The sequence below is a fragment of the Excalfactoria chinensis genome, chromosome 4 (assembly GCF_039878825.1).
Source record: "Excalfactoria chinensis isolate bCotChi1 chromosome 4, bCotChi1.hap2, whole genome shotgun sequence".
In the NCBI taxonomy this organism is placed as follows: Eukaryota; Metazoa; Chordata; class Aves; order Galliformes; family Phasianidae; genus Excalfactoria; species Excalfactoria chinensis.
Window position 1 is genome coordinate 23754559 of NC_092828.1, and position 15650 is coordinate 23770208.

General features: G+C 44.3%; 1 protein-coding gene across 4 annotated transcripts in view; it reads right to left on the minus strand.

The window, feature by feature from the left end:
* TEC (tec protein tyrosine kinase) overlaps positions 1-11432 on the minus strand; it is a 41252-nt gene extending 29820 nt beyond the window's left edge. The window contains exons 1-2 of one of the 4 annotated variants that reach the window (XM_072334803.1): positions 11322-11432; positions 6461-6620 (exon numbers count right to left, since the gene is read on the minus strand). The gene's annotated coding sequence lies outside the window, so the exon portion shown is untranslated. Of the gene's footprint in view, positions 1-4379; positions 4480-6455; positions 6621-11321 lie in introns of those variants that run through there. The other 3 variants (XM_072334804.1, XM_072334807.1, XM_072334806.1) reach the window with 3 other exon arrangements.
* Positions 11433-15650: the final 4218 nt, after the last annotated feature.

The window sequence follows — 15650 nt, forward strand, 5'->3', positions numbered from 1 at the left end:
AATTTTGTTTGGAACGGAGGGAGAAAAAAAAAGGATTGTGAAACATTTGTTAAAGTAGCAAAATCCAAGCAGCTTTCTCATCCTATAGATCTTGAGCACTCTCAGCCACCTGTCCTTTTCAAAGATAAAAGCCCTTTGAGTGTGTCACTACCTCAAGAAACAGCACTGGCTATTAAGCAAGAAATCAGCTCTTGCATTATATTCCACCCCCAAATAGAAACCTACCATGTTTGTTAGCCAAAGGGTATTATAAGGTTGTCTTACAATTTCAAAGACTGGTAAAAATCAGCTTCATTTCTGAATTGAGGAAAGCTTCCCACTACCCAAGAGGTTTGAATCTATTTGAATGTGAACCAATTCCCCCACCTTATTGATTGCATGCCTAGTGATGATGGTAAGGCTGCAATATCTGTAAGTCTGCCCCTTTGCCACTTTCAATGCTTGCAAAAAGTTTTTGCTGCCTTTCATCACCAGCAGTATAAAGTTTAACCTCTGCCTTCATCCACCCTCTTCTCATCTCAGAGTAGTAATAGTAATGACATGAAAAGGTGATGCCTTATGTAACTGGATGAAGGGGTCTTTATATGTATATACACAGACAGAAGGTGGTTAAAATCATCATATTCATGGGAAAGTAATTTAAAACATACACAAAGCCAATCTTTAGCAGTAAGAGAACCTCACGTATCTGACAGTCTGATTTTTTAGGCTTGAGAAAATAATTCTGTAACCACAAACATAGTGTGGCTTTGTATCATCTCTGCTCATTCTAGCAGTTAGCACATCCAGCAGTTCATGGCTGCTAGCAGTTCCATACTGTTGACATTCACACTATCTATTATGATAAATTCTACTCCAGAATCCAAAGTTACCATGTCATTTTTGCTGTAGATGATGGCAAGCTTCTAGGCAATACATCACAACTGCACAGTGCCTCCCACATAAGAAACCCAATCTCTAACCTTTTGCAGGCAGAACCGGCCCTTACTGAGAGGCTGTGGTTTTGGGCTTACCAGAAGCCATATGCAGTCTGACACAAACTAAAATATCCTGACTGTCAGCAAGGTTTACTAACTCAGGCTTGGCTACAGTGCGTGCATTTGCCTTAGCACACAGTCAGATCAAACTTTAACAAGACAGATATCCAGTTGGGCCTTCTGACCAGGCTTTATGCAACAGCCAGAGACAGCACATGTGAGAAGATTAGCATGATTTTAACTATCCTACATTTGATTCATGAATTTGATTGTATCACGAGGATTTCAAGATGCTGTTGTGATCAGCTGGACTGCAGCTGGCCAGATGAGGCAGAGACCATAGAGATTTGCCTCTTCTTGGGTGCAGCATGAAGATCTGGTTAAGAACAGGAGTTCAGCTTCCTTGTACAAATGTAACTGGAAATGGGAACACATGAACAGAAGGGTCAGATCAGGGCTGGAAATGACAGGAGGTATGTAGTATCCTGGCCCCGCTTGTATGTTTTTATGTATCTTCAAAAAGAAACAGTCCTCTTTGTTCTGGCAAGCATCTTCAGAGCAAGTTAGAGAAGAAAATGGAAGAACTACCCCCAAGCCTGCATGGTATTGGTTTAGAGGAGCTGAAGCTGAGAGAGAGCAGAGTATTTATTCCACTTGTACACAGGCTGTGTCCCCTACAGTGTCCTCACTGGCTCCACAGTGCCAGGCAGACATTTGGCAAAGTAGAACCACTGCCTCAGCCCTCCTCCTAAACACCCCTCCTGATAAGGATGGAGGAGAAACAGCAACACCCACTTAGTAAAAACACAGGCAGAGATGAGATTGGCAATGGAAATGGGTGATGCTGGCGGAAAAGCTTTTCTTCCTTTTACAGGAAGCTGGAGACTAACAGGGATTAAAAATTAAATGTTCTGCTCAATCAGAGGTTTAACTTAATTCTTCTGTTCAGGGACTCCAAAGCTCACCATTATGTAGCAGGTGAATTGCTACTGTACACAAAACCGGGAAAAACAAACAGAACTGACATTAACAGTGCCTCAAGCAGATCTTCTGACCTTTTTAATTTCATTAAAGGGCAAATTTTCATTCATCTTCTTCATAACTTGAATTTGGTTTTCCCTATGTTACATAATCTCAGGTGAGCAACTGGTATATTATAGCACAAATAAGCTCAGTTTATTTTAGTAGTCAAGGCACACATTTGACATGTTCTAACTAAAATACCATAATTCATACAAACGGTGCCTTGCTTTTACAGTGAATGTCTAATATTTCTAAAGAAACTTTTCTTTCCAACTGTAATGCTACAAAGTGATGGAAAGCACTGCAATGATAGCAGGGTAGCAAAGTCCGAGGCTGCAGCAAGCGAGGATATGCTCAGTGCATCATCCATGGACACAGAAACAACAAAAAGAATCTGCTTACCCTTGGAAGGCTTCCATTAGGCAGGGATCCCCAGCAAGATACCCTTGCTTCCACTGCCAACCCTTAAATGAGGTCTGGGAAGAGGTGGGTCCTTGCTGCTCCTCTTCTGGTCGCTCAGGTGTATTGCACGCACCTGAGCTCCATGAGTTGGCCCTGCTTTCCTACCAGGTGCTCATTTCCACTACACCAGCACAGCAAGATGAGGTAAATAACTACCCTTTCTCTGACTATGAAGTACATTCTCTCTGCTTACCCAGTGTATATACCATGTGGCTGACTCCAATACAAGTCTGCATTAAGCTCAACACAATTACAGTCTTGTTTTGCACCACTGAACTGATACACTTTTTACAGCAGAGAAAGGCATAAATAAGACACATTAACCATCTGGCACCATCCCTTCTCTTGTCCCCAAACCATTAATTCCAGAGCTACAGTATTTCAACACACACACACACACACAAAAACACCTCCCAGTTTTCTGGATCATTATCTGTGTCATTTTAAACCATCATGGAAACTCAATCAGCAACTAAAGGAGTTTTACCTTGCACAAGCTTTGCCAGCAAACCTGGAATACTTCTAAGTGGCTGTCCTCTGCACCAAAGGGCCACTGTGGCAAAGTATCACTGGTATGTCTGTGTAGTATAGCTGAAGCAACAGAAACCCTGACTGGGATCTTGGCTGCCGAAAAGCATTACCAGTGCTACCTTTCATCTGCAGTACTTCTCCAGATAATGCTACACCTGCCTCTGATACCAGCCAGCTTGTCACTAGCTTCTCTGACTCATGCTCCACTGAAAAGACACAGATGAGTCCAAGCATGAGCATCTTGATTCACCCATTTCTCACTGAAGTACAGTTTTCAAAACACACCATGAACTGGATTGACTGTACGTTTGACAACGAGTTTGTGAATTAAAGATGTATCTTCATATCTCAAGAACAGCACATAGAAGCAGAAGTCCATAGTTACATCCCATGTGAACTAGAAGCAGACACAGGTTGTGAAATCCATCTTCTAAGGCCAGCTTTAAGTCACTAAAGCTCGCAGTCACACTAGACCCAGGTATAATGATCTGACTGAAGTCAAAACGTTTGTAATTCGCTCTCACAACATTCAGTACAATTGCATGCCAGCAATGTGATTAACAGAATGAGTTACTTAGAGATGCTCCTCAAAAATCAGGATTATCTTTCAGTGAATCACAACAGCATTTGGTTTTAAAATGCACTGCAAACATCAACTCCAACTTGCTGTTTTGTGGCTAGGGAAGCAAGCTATTCACCTAGCAACCTGCCAGCCCCTTTTTGCACCTGTTTTATTCGTAAGAAACGTAAAGGAACTTTCTTCAGCTACACTACTGGTAAAACTACTACTTCCCAAATTGATAGCAGGCCTATACATGTGTCTACTAAGATTATTTCTATCACTTCAATCATCAGACTTTCCTCAGTCAGATGAAAGTGTCTCATCAGAATCTAAACAACTTTTATGACTTCTGCAGTGCTCCTCAATATATAGTCTTTTCCCCGTGTAGTTATATGGAAACTATATTACTTCCCAAAATGGATGACAACTGTTAGCACCCACAATAAAAAAAAGCCAATTAGTCTTCAGCACCTACAGAGTGACAGCCACACACACGTGCGTGAGCCTCATTGCAAAGGGATAGTTAATGGGAAATTTAATCCAGACCCATCTGCACTAAACTGGTTACCTCCCAATGAAGAACACAGGACCATGGAAGCAAGTGCATGGTTGGGAAGAGCTAGAAGGAAGTTTTGAGGTCAGGAAAAAATGTGAATGATTTTACATGGAATTTGGAGGAAATTTTGAACATGCAGCTAGCAGAAGAGAGCTTTACCGCTGTGTAAGAGCTGGGTTAAAGAGGAATGATTCATGCCTGTAAGGTTGGAAATAATGCAAGAACGGTGGAAATAGATAGCTAAAGGTTATCTATAGGAAAAACTCACCAATGTTGGTGCCTTCAGTCCAGCTGGAAAATGCTGAGACTGGTCACTCAATCTCCACAAAGGAGCAATCTCCAAGAGATGCTGCCTTAGTTGTGGTCAGCCCTTTAATGAAGTCTAGAAGAAGTGGAGTCAAGCTCCACCCCTTTCTGGAGCACAGCTAAATTACCTTCACCTGTGCTCCCACAGCTGACCCACCACAAGCCTCAGCTGCTTAATCAGAGGTTCAGGCTGTGATTACCAGTTTCCCATACCATGTCCTCTCAGTAACAGTAGCTGTTAACAGCTCTACTGCAGGCACAAAATGTCCATTGTCTCTCTGAGAATAAAAGCAGTTCAATAAAATTGCATCCTATTTTTAATTGAACCCTTCAGGTGCTTTTGGCAGATTCTCTATGAAGAGCACCTTCACAGTGAGCTGTAATGCTGAAATTAATGCATTCACTGCACAGTTTACTTATCAGAAATGAGTCAAGTAGGTCAGGCAGAGACTAAGCACAGCTGTGTCAGGCCCTGTATGCACCAGGACTGGTTCCAGTGTTTTAACAAAACTAAACATGAAAAAGTACATATCAAGGTAACCATATGCTATGTGACAAAATGTTCATTAATAATGATAGAAATTTGCATAACACACAATTTTCATTATGATGACTGTTTATTTCCAACAAAATATACCAGAAACGACACTATCTTTAAATATATTCATTAATAGGGCAATTAATATGAAAAACTCATGCTTGTATTAATAACTGGTTTTACTTAGAGACAGAAACAAGAACCCACAATGGGATGAGGAGGCTAAAATGGTAAAAAAAATTGTTCATGGGCAAATGGGAATTTCAACAGAAAATAAACCATGAAATTAACTCAGATGATGAACTAACTTCAACTGATGTGCTGCAGCCCACAAACGCCTACTTTTTCCCCTGAAATTCTTGATTATCTTCTTCAGGTAATAAGTGGTGCAACTTGGAAACTGTTAGGTTTTTTGTTGGTGTTGTGTTTTCTTTTTAACACCTATTTTATTTATAGCTGACTGGCCCCAAACCTTCTCTCATATAGACAGTGCTGATATATCTAGAGCTATTCATCAAAACCATCTTCTGAGCACAAGAAAAATACAAGCCAAAAGGCAGGGGGTGGAAAATACTGCAAGTCTGCAAGTTCCGGTGTGTCAAGTTTCCCACATATTGTTTTCATCAGGATACATAACCAAGAAAATGCAGGAGATGGGATTGCAAATCAGTGAACATTTTCAGTTCAGCTGAGATGTTGTACTGCTCGTCCCACATCTGGCATTTCACAGCTTCCCAAACCGTGTGATTTTTGCTGTGCTTACCAAAACAGAGATGTTGGTAAGGTCTACATTCTTATCTTCTGATTCCAGTTTCTCCGACCCTGATCCATTGGATGGGTTACAAGAAAAACTTCATATAAATGAAGCTCAGATGAAACTCAACTCAGAACTCCCTCACCATCACGCCACACCCTCATGTTACTGAAATGAGACAATCCAGCATTTAGTGCTCAAATTTCCATTTGATTTGCACTCAAAATAAGTCATAACAGCGGTGCTACCAGATAGAATTGTGCATTCTCATGCTTTGTGTATGTTTGGCTGACAGATGACTTGAAGGACTGTGTTTATCTACAGCAGCTTTCATTTTCTTTCAAAATTTAGCAAAGCCTTTCAGTTTCTGCTTTGCTCTGTACTTGAACAAGCCCTATGACACACAATAAGGAATAAAAACCCAAAAAGCAAATAACAATAGTCCCTCCACATAGAATCCTCACTGCTGGGTACATTCTGAATGGATAATTGGAAGAGCGAGACCTGTTTTCCTGAAGCTTTGGAGGCAGATCCTGATCTATTTGTAGACGTTCTAAAACAGTGAAACTTTCACTTGCATTTCAGTCTTTTACTATTAAAGTCTCTAAATACAGAAGTGAAGACTCAGGATGCAACCTTGAAGAATTTCTTCACATACAACACAGCCCAAGGAGCAATGAATACTAAAGGAGGTCAGTCTCACCACTATGAATTCTAAGTATTATCTCAAGGAAATAATTACTCACCGTACCTGAAAATCAACACAACTGAGGTAGTGCTGTCATCTTGTGCATTCCCTTTTCTCAGGCTCTCAGTCCTGTGAGAGAGTGAGCATCTCTAGCATAGAAGCTCATTACTCCGCTCCCCTCGATGAAAATTCTTGGATGTCAGCGTATGTCAGCCGTTGTGAGCTAAACAGGGACAAAAGCACTCATCAGACATTACAAAGCATTTAACATATAAAGCAGTTGTATTCGACTTAAACTCTCTTTGGGATATTGTACAGTACCATCATTTATATGTGATAATATCATATTCCATTTTACTCACTCTGATCACTAATGGTAAGCCATAAAAATACCAGGGAATAGGTAACACTAGAAGCAACACTTCCACCACTCAGACTCACTGACGTACAGGTTACATGGGATAAAGGCAACACATTGTAAAGATAGGATAAGATAGTCCTTTTCTGGCTTAAGTTTTCACAGGGATTGCTTGCTTCATGCTGACTTCCAGGGTTGGTTTCAGTTCAAGAGATCTATAAAAATAACTGAAGGAAGTTGAGGAATCATGCTGCTTGCCCATTACTTTATTCTGTTTTTAAATCAGCCACAGCATGTGACCACACAACTGAGTACTATCCTCTGACATATTATACATAAGCAAGTTGAAGAGAAGTTGCAGTAGCAGTTTGGAAACCAAGCAGTTTTAACACCAAATTCTACATTTCCCCATGCTGGAAAACATTCTTTTAATCATCTTTACTGGATAGAATGTGGATAGCCATTTCACTTTCAAAAGATCCCAAAGTGTATTTAAGATTACCAGGTTTAAGAGACCTATAGGAAAGTTCAACCTTTACTGCCATGCCACCAACATCTGCCTCTGACATCATGGGTCAACAAAATAAAATAGGAGGCATTGTTTTTGGAGCAGTCACCATCTATTCATCTCCCTACACTGAGTTGGGTCTGCCTATGGTAGCAATTAGTAATCATCTCCTTGTCCTCTCTCAAACCCTGATTTCTATTCCACGTATTTTCTCCCCTTCTTCCACTGAGAAGAGGAAATAAAGTGGTGTGGTGAAGTTTATCTGCCCATCAGGGAAACACCCTCTACACCAAGAATGTGAGGCACTGTTGTCATCTCACACTTTGGACCGGTACAGTGAAGATGACAAAAAGATCTCCGCACAGGTCTGCCTGGGAGAGAGCTGCACGTACTGCATTCAGCTACAAGCAAGGGGCAGTTACCATTTGTATTTAATGCTGAATTACACGGCTGCCTCACCAGGGAAAGATGACTTCCTTTGCTTTGTAATGCAAGGGGTAGTGCCAGCTGCTAGTGCCCTGCACACGCCCTGCTGCAAAAAGGACAAACACTGCACCACTTTTTTCTGCCCTATATTCAAGTGCAAACAAGGCCTACATCCTAAGGTGTTGTTATGATTTCATCAGATCACAGCTCATGAAAGGCATGGGGTTGAGTAAAACCCCTCCTGACAGGAAACCCTCCTGTGACCTACTTGAGCACCACGCAGTTGTAGCTCACACATAGCAGAGAAGTACCCATTCATACATCTGCCTGCAGCAGAAAAGTGAATAAGGGAAAGCAGGAGCACTTGGCCCATGCTCCATACACTACCAGCACACTGAGATTTCTTTTTTCCCCAGCAGGTTTCCATTACTCTTTCAGGTTTTGCACTCCCATTCGAACACTGCATGACCTTTATGGTTCTTGCAAGGAAGTGACCTCTCTATCATGCCTCCACACAAAGGAAATTGTGAAATCCTACTGTCCACCCCTCTCAGAGCATCCCTTATAACGAGGCCCTGCATTACATATCTCCACAAGAAGGCTATTTGTTATTCCAAATTTTGTCTCATGTGGTCTTTTTCCCATTTCTGCATCTTGACTCTGAATCACAGTGCCAAGGCAGGAGATGACTGAGAGCTGCCAGAGCCATCACAGCCACGGGGCAGTTCTCCACCATACAGCTCCGCACCCCAGTTCCTCTTCTACCGCTTGTGATAGATAGAAAGGGCACGTGTGGCCACCCTGACACCAGCTGCCCTCATCTACACACTGCCTTCTTTGCTGTATGACAGATGTTCTCCAGAAGCATGCATGGTTTTTGAAATATAGAAAGGAAAAAAAAAAAAAGAAAGAAAGAAGCCATCTCAAGTCTTCTTGTCCATGTCAAACTCTAGTCCCCTTCACCCAGGTACTGCTTCTCATACATGCTGAGTTTTATACTGGCATTTTTGTATCTTATTGCTACAGGAGACCCACTATAGACCACCACGACTCACTTTTTGGCACACACAAGCTTGTCTCTTTTTTTAAAGCACAAGTCCAGATGCAGCAGTGAAAACATAACAGGGTACCAGAAAAAGTTAAAACACACAGAAGTAGCAAAACATCTTAGAGGTCAATGGTTAATAGAGGCTAAAGGCATTTTCCATGATCTTTGCGTTGACAGTAGGAAGCACAGAATTCCATTGTCTGATAAACAGAAAATATTTTGCATATCTGAGATATAAACATTTTTATAAGAAGCACACCATTCTGTGCCTTATCTTGTGTACTCAGTTTACCAGCTAACACAATACAGAAGGAACTAAGCTATGACAGGTTACGTCTATGGTTGGCGCAGGGGGAGATTTTCCTGGTGCTTCCAACCAGTTCTGTGAAATTAACCACTTCCCAGCTATTGTAACCTTAATTACAGGATACTGCACTATCACAGCACTCCTGAATACAATGTTGTTTCGGGGCAAGATAAAATGAAGTAAAGCCAATAAAACAATGTCAGCTGTATTTCATTTTTCTCCACTCGCAGCCATTGCGGGCAGCCAGCCAGGCTATTGGATACAGCGCAGAGCCAGTTCACAGGGCTGAGCACACAGCTGGGAGCTGAAATGCAGCACAGCTCAAGACACAATTCTGGCTGCTTCACAATCTATACCTTTAGAAGACCAAACTCTAAAATAACGCCCAAAAGGAAAATAAATAAATAAATAAAGGTGCTCCTTCTATTTGTTTTGAATGGATAATAAAATCAGGTCTGGCAGATGAGAACTTGGGTTAGAAAGTGGCCCAACTGGCAATGTGTGCTATCTCTGAATGCCAGATCTATGGCTTGGATTCTCACACCTGTGAGATGATAAAAATAAGAGAGAGAAAGAATGAAGAGGGAGTACCCCGGTGCCCAGTATAATCGCATCGATTCCATTTTCAGTGGTTTCAGCAGGCAAACTCACAGAGATTATTTTGGTTCATACACAGGTTTCTTTTAGAAATTTAGGAGAGCGTGTAAAGCACCCTTTTATTTAGGAATAGAAGTAGAGATGGGTCACCTTGAGCTTTAATGTCTTTAAAAGATAAAACTGGTTAGAAATAAATCAATACAATAAATAAACCTGAGATGTATGAAGACTAACAGAGAAGACTGACAATATATGGGCACTTTCCTGCTCTAATCACAACCATCAGAGAGCTTCAAGGAACAAACACGATTTTATAACAGGCCAGCAACCACTGAACACCCCCACGCTGACAAGAGGCAGCCCACCAGCTCCTCACCACCACGGCTTTGCAGACCAGTCCCTTCCACAGCAACCCTGCATGGGAGCTGCCTCACCTCTACAAAACCATCACGTCCCTTGCAGGCCCTTCTCTTCCAGGAGACCGTTTGGCCCACAGGGTAGGACTGAGGGGAGATGGCACTAAGGCAAAGCATGAAGGGACTACAGTAGGAGTGGAGCTAGATGAAAAGAACAGTAGGCATGGCACTGACAGTGGGTGCACAGGCACCAGCACTCTGAGTACTCGCTCACAGTAACTGGGATTCTGCCTGTGTGGACTCTGCGCTCTACCACTCCAAAACATCTTAAACATGGGATTTCAATCTGGGATTGTTTAGTCTAGAGAAGAGGAGGCACAGGAGAGACCTTGTTGCTCTCTACAGTGAGCTGAAAGGAGGTTGTGGCGAGTTGGGGGTCAGCCTCTTCTCCCAAGTAACAGTGAGAGGATGAGAGGCAATGGCCTGAAGTTGCACAGGGGGATGATCAGGTTGGATGTTGAAACATTCTCATTAAGAGTGATGAGGCATTGGAACAGGCTGCCCAGGGAAGTGACGGAGTCACCATCCCCAGAGGTGTTCAAGGAACATGTCAATGTGGCACTGACAGGCATGGCTAGTGGGGATGAGATGACAGACTTGGTGATCTTAGTGGTCTTTTTGATCCTTAATGGTTCTATAAAACACTTCTGTACCAACCATATGCAACAATTCATCCTTCGGTCACCGGAGAGTTAGGAGAGGAATTAAGAAGCGATGCCTCACCCAGCAGGAGCCCACACAGCAGCCATCGCGTTAGCCGCCCCACGCGGCACCTGAGCAGCAGCCGCAGGAACGCTCCCACCGAGAGGGACGGCCGCGCAGAGGCACTGAAAGCACACGGAGCCGGACTCAACCGAAATCACACACCGAGCTGATCCCGGCCCGAGGCGCGGAACCTCGTTGAAGCGGAGCGGTTACATCGAGAAACTCCAAGTCACGTAAACAAGGAAACACCGAGCAACGCTTTGCTGTAAGTGGGACCCGCACTACCGCACTTTGCATCATGCAAACTGTGCCGGCCGTTACCAGCGGAGGCTCCAAGCGGTTACGGCTCCGCGCTTCATTTCTCACCTCCGCTCCCGCTGCTCGCTCGAAGCCGTGCGCTCAGAGCTGCAGCTGCCGGACGGCACCGGCCAGCAGCCGCCGAGCTGCCGGGCAGCGGCCACCTGCGCGCAAACCCCTCTCCATACCCGCTAACAACTCAGCAAAAGTTTGAGCTTTTTCTTGTCCATTTTTATGGCCCCGCTCCCCGGCCCTGCCTTACCTGCTGCTCCCGAGCTCCGCCGAGGAAGGGGCCGTGAGGCGGCGGTACGGGGTAAGGCGGAAGGCGCTGCCCCGCTCCGGCAGGCGGTGGCAGAGGGAGCGCGGGGCGGGGCGAAGTGCGGGCGGTCGGGAGGCGCGCGGCGCTGCCGCAGGTGCGGGTAGTGCGGAGGCGTCTCGGTGGTGCTGCGCGCTCCGTGGGGAGGCAAACCAAGCGAGGAGGAGGTGGTGAATTGCAAAGAGAGGGTGCGAGGTCCCTCCCCGGCTTTGGGTGCGAGCCTTGAAAACGTGACACGTGCTTTGGTCCTGCGTGATGCCCGTACAGAACGCCCAGGCTGGACGATGTGGTTGCAGGTAACCACCGCAAAGCTAGGGCACCAGCCGCAGCCTCAATGACTGCTTTCTGAGTTGTCATCCAGGCCTTTTTCCTCGCTGCCTTCCTTTATCCCAACTTTATCCATAAAAACTCTCTGCAAAACTTTGTTAAGAGATAAAGCTGGAAAAGTTTGGCTAAAGTGCGTCTCTAAATGTTTTAAAGTATGAGCCTAGAGGAAAGCAAACTGGGTCTGTGCTGTTAACAAGTGTATTGTTTTGCTGTGCCTATGCGTAATGGCTGGATCAGCACAGATGTCTTTCTGTTCAGCACAGAGGAAATGACTTACAGAGCCTTTGTTTTCACTTGGGGGGTTTCCTCCAAAGCCGCGCTGCTGCTGAGATCAGGGAACAGCAGGACTCTATCCCTGGTGTGCGGGGCACCTCTGGGGTGATGAACGCCTGGGCCACTGTGTGGCCATCACTTAGGTAGCCGTCCCCCAGCCCTCTCACCAAAGTCCCTCTGCCTCGCCTGCAGCTCTCTCTGCACGCTGTGCCTAGACAGCCTTTCCGCAGCACCACCCAAAATTCAAACCCTCTACATCAGAGCATTGTCCTAAAGCTCCCTGGAATCCAGCAGCCTGAGGATATGACCACTGCCCTGGGAAGCCTGTTCCACGCCCATGCCCTCTGATTAGCCTTTTCCTAACACCCAGTCTGGTGCTCCCTGACACTGCTCCATGCCATTAAAGCAAAACATCTGAGAGTCTGGGTCCTGAGGGATGGGAATGTGCTGGACAGCCTTCAGGAGACTCTTAAATGCACACCTAAGAAATGCACTGAGGAAAGGTTAAGCAGTTTGGGGGGGAAAAAGCATTCCTCGTTGTTGTGCCTGGTTTCTTACAGTTTGCTGAGCAAGGCAGCAGCAGCCACATGGGTTTTTGCTGCACAGTCTTGGTTTCTTATGGTCTCTATGCCTTTCCACTGTTAAATAGAGCAATAGGGTTGACTTCACTTTAAGAGGTGTGCCAACACCTGCACAGCACTGAGGCTCTCAGAATTACAGGGAAGGATCTTTAATTTTACATGAAGTATTTAGTTTTCCTTCCATGCTTCATAAATTCCCAGAAGTGTGTGCATTGCCGTGGCCACCAGTGCATCGTCATCTAAATTACTGAAAGCAGAAAGGCACTTTTCAAGTAACAGTATTTCTTTATGCATCTATATAAACTATGCAGCCAAGAAGAGGCTGGGCTTTCCACCCAGGGGAATGTTTCAGCTTAAGGATTAAAAAAAAATCCAGTGCAAATAAAAAGCAGCAAGTTGTAACCAGAAATGATTTGATTTCCCCAAAGTTTCACGTGTTCAAACGTTATGCAAATGGTGCAGCAGTGGGGGGATGAGAAAAGGAGGGGACATCCAGGGTTTAGCTTTGGTCCTGTTTCACCCCCAGAATAGCTGAGTGCTGCTTCCATCTTTTCTTCATACCCTCTTTGTGGTTCAGTAACCCTGTGGGCTGGTGGTGTGGCACCCATCCCACCTCTGGGCTGTGGGGACTGGAGCCTGTGCTGTCCAAGCCTTTCCTTTGGTACGGCCTCAGGCACCCAGCGAAATGTGTGGCACAGTGACTTCACTGTGTTTTGGGTTATGGGCCCCCAGCACTCAGAGCAGTTGATTTTGCTCTTCTACAGAGGAGGGAAGCAGTGAAGTTTCCATGGCAAAATGCCCATCTGTAGGAGGAAGTCTCTCCCTCAGGAAGTGTGGAGGTTCTTGAAATTTCAGGCACATAAGTGGCATGAAGCACCAAACAGGGAAAGAAAAAGATGCCTATTAGTTGCCAACTCAGACAGACTACATTTCCAGCAGGTATACATTTGTATGTGCTTTACCATCTGATGGCCTGTGTCACTTCTGTCCTTAGAGCTACTGTTTGCAGCAATCTCCTGTGTTCAAAAAGTCTCATCTGTGCAATCTTTCTGGCAGAGAAGAATGTTTGCCAGTCCCCACACCACAGAGAGGCCCTTCCTCTTTCTCCTTGGTGCCTGCTAAGCCCTCTTAAACCCTTCTTCATTTCTCAGAGCTTTCTGTGAAAGTAGTCACTAGGCATTTCCTCTCTTCATTTCCCTTCCCTCACTTGTTTGGAAAGAGATGACAAGAGTTTTTCGCACTGCCAGGAGTAAACTGTGTCAATGAGAGAAAAATGACCATTGTTTTTCATTATCTGGCTTCCATACCAGTAAATGTGCTGCTTTTTCTGTCTACAATATCTCCAAAGCTTCTTTTCTTTTGTAGAGATTTTGGAGGTGATAATTCCATTAAGTCATTTTGTTTCTATTTGATCCTCCCTGTGAAACTGAGAAAAAGATGTTGTCTTTCTGTCTAGCTGAGTTAGGGGGGAAAGATCAAGAAGACGCAATACGTATTGAAGGGAACAATAAGCCCAGAGTTTCCACTGCATCGTGTGACAGAGCCAATTGTTTACCCCAGCACTTTATGACTGGCCATGTCAGGACTTCATGGGACCAGGGGTTCCCTGGGGCTGTGGACCACCTCTCCTTGTCATTTGATTTCAGTAGCCCTGCAGGCAAGCATCATGATGCAATATTTTGTTACTCAATCACAATGTTTCTTCCACTCCTCTACTTCTCTCTCCACTCGTCTGCTTCCTTATTTAGGATGAATCAAGTTTACAAAACAATCACTTCAGTCTTTTATTGTGCCTCTCTCACAGGTTGCCCTGTGCTTTCTTCTTCTGTGCATTTTTCTGGAAGCTCGGTCTGAGGAACATTTAATATATTTATGGGATGCCCAATGCTACATCTGATGGATGGAGTGGAATGGACCACCTTCAGCATTTAAGACAGATGGCACAAAGTGAGTATGGTAGAAATGTTAAATGGGATGAAAGGACTGAATAAGAATCTGCTGTTTATTTTCTCTTCTAATACAAGAGCTAGAAGTTATCAAGTGAAGCCTATAACAGCTGGATTGAAATAAAACAGATGAAGGTGGTTCATTGTGCAACTCTCTGAAGACGTGTGAAGCTCTTTGCTTTGCAAACAGTGTTTATGGATGGAGCAGATCAAATGAGTTTCAAGAGACTGGAACAACGCTTGGAAGAGGAATTTATTGAGAACCACTACACAGACATCCCTAAAAGACGGGATTCACTTAAGTGCCCTCTGCAGACAAAGTGCTCTACTGGAAGATGGAAAAAATACTAGTAAGTCTGACCATCCCTTGCTTCTGGGAAGGCACATGACTACTGGGGTGACATCAGCCATGCATCCCTTTTTTGCAGTGGCTGGATCAGGCTGAACATGTCTGTCCCACATCATGGTAGGATAGGCTTCCCTGTCACTACTGCTTCTTTCCTCTTCAGTCCGTCTAGATCTTTGCAGATCAGGGTCTCTCTGTTTCATAGCCAATGACAGATAACTCAGGGAAAAAAAGAAAAAAGGAAAAGAAAAAAGAAAAAAAAATGTAGCCCATTTTCTGGGGCAAATTTTCAGGGATCTGAGAAACAAACAGCATTCCTGAAGCACTGAATGTGCAGCCATAGAGAATAGGAAATAAAAATTTGAGCTTTTTGCTCAGTTCACAGATTTACCCGTTTGCTAGTTAAATGTTACTCATTTTCAGTCCAAAAGCAAACACAAATGGGATAATCAATCATCAGAACAGCAAAAGATGCAATCAGAAAAAGACAGTGACATCTCTTTTGGCTATCCTTGGACAGGTTCCATTGGTTGCAAGCTTGGCAGCTTTTCTCTCCTTCCTACCTTCCAGCCCACAGCTGCCAGCTCAGTGCCAGCCACCAGGGCTGTGTTTAACTGCAGTCAAGGAGGGGGTGGTGTATTCCAGCTGACATGCAGTTTTGAAGATACTTGCATTGTGTGAAGAAGCAAGAGCATCTTTGCAACAGGCTGGGACACTGGTGCCTGGTGCAACAAAATGTGTGCTGTATCTGGTTTGACAGCTAACTCGATGGAGAAAAAGAAACCGAGAAAATGCATTCTCA